We start from the raw sequence: 1,735 nt of genomic DNA on the forward strand, positions 1-1,735 counted from the left end.
CAAACATTTCTCACATAACAAGTCTTACTACACCGAAGCAACCGTATCATTTCCCTGGCCCATTTATTTTTACGGGGCACTAATACTTTGGAAAGCCAAGGGAAGCCAACCCCTGCAAAATAAAAAATAAAAAAAAAACAGTAACTCTGAAAAGAATGTTTTTAGACCAACAGGGAAATTAAATTGCGATGGTGATGAACTGACGTATCTTAAAATTTTTGATATTCATTACGTCATATGAGCTAATAAAATCTTAGGAATTTTTCTAGTAAAAAATTATGAAAACTTAGTTGAAATCGAAAAGTGTCAACCAACATTTAAAATACACGCTCCCAACAAGTTAAATATTCCTTTCCACCCGTTGATGTCATTTAAAAATTTTTCATGGAGAACAAAACAGGAAAAGAAATAAAAAAAAAACGAGAAGTGGCAAATCACGGGGTCTTGGAGTTTCCCCGGCAATGGCAACGTAAAAAAATGATTTCAACTTCGTCACAGCATGCCGTCTTCCGAGAATAATCAATTCCCAACTCCATGGGTTGCACGGGGTAACGTGTAAACGGATGAGAATGTCCAGCCAAGGCCCATTATACAATGACACGGCTACAGAGACAGACGTATCACGTAACAGTAGACGGATCACACGGAACAGAGCTTCTACAACAGCAGGCAGACGAAGACGGACCCGGCAATACTGGGCTCTTCCGTTTACGTCACTCCGTGCGACCAATAGAAGCCGAGTACTTGTGCTTGCAGTGGTATCCGTGTTGGTTTTTTATGTTCGAAATACGTTAAAAAATTGTTTGAAGTAAAGCAAATCTAGTGTTCTGTTATAAGTTTGTCGTTAATTTTTTATGTAAGTATATTTAAATTAAATAAATTATCTATTTCGTAACCTTGAAATGCAATCTCACTGGTTGCAATATGCTACCTTCCCGTGTATCGAGGAAGCAGCAGAGACGTGATGGGGAAACTTTCCGGGAGATCCCGTCTCCCGTGTCCGTGCCGTTACAGAACGGGTACTGATACCTCGGGTCCGTGTTTGAACGCGTCCACTGTAGGTACTCTGTTCCGTGATCCACGTATCAGTGTCCGTTTCTGTGTCGTCGTCGAACCGGAGAGCGGCGCGCGACGGAACAAGCTGTCCTTCGCTCAACCGCGGCGGCGAAAAGCCTTCGTGCGACGCGGTCATGAGTGACTGGTCATTGTCGGACAAGAAAGACATCTTGAAGAGAGCTGATGGATACCAGCAGCCGCGGTAGCCGTGATCGTATAGTGGTTAGTACATTGCGTTGTGGCCGCAATAACCCAGGTTCGAATCCTGGTCACGGCAACGTAGGCTGGAACATTTTTTTTCTTCGTTATTTTTTTCTTTCTCACTATACGTTCTCATCAGTTCACTGTTAGAAATTACAGTAAATGTAAGGAAACTTCAACGAAGAATTCAACTCAACCACTTTTATCAGTTCAAGGACGTCGCCTTAACGCAGAAGCCAAGAAATGGTTAGTGTCTCTGGTCTCGAAAGCCTATTATCTGTATCTTTGAAAGATAGTTCAGATACTACTAATACTATCTGCATCTCTTAAACAAACGTCTGGCATTCGCCTTTAAGCAGCTACACATAATAAATATTTTCTGTACTTTCACAAAACAATTCTTTGGAAACCAGTTGCCAATAAATATTTTGTAATACTACAAGAAATATATTGTTACTTTGTACAACACATGGCTATG

At 41.1% G+C, this 1,735-nt stretch overlaps 1 non-coding gene across 1 annotated transcript; it reads left to right on the top strand.

The window, feature by feature from the left end:
* The first annotated feature begins 1,261 nt into the window (after nt 1–1,261).
* On the top strand, nt 1,262–1,333 carry Trnah-gug (transfer RNA histidin (anticodon GUG)). Its single transcript has one exon. It is a non-coding gene; the product is annotated as a tRNA-His (tRNA).
* The last annotated feature ends 402 nt before the right edge of the window (nt 1,334–1,735 follow it).

The sequence above is a fragment of the Bacillus rossius genome, chromosome 16 (genome assembly GCF_032445375.1).
Source record: "Bacillus rossius redtenbacheri isolate Brsri chromosome 16, Brsri_v3, whole genome shotgun sequence".
NCBI lineage: Eukaryota > Metazoa > Arthropoda > Insecta > Phasmatodea > Bacillidae > Bacillus > Bacillus rossius.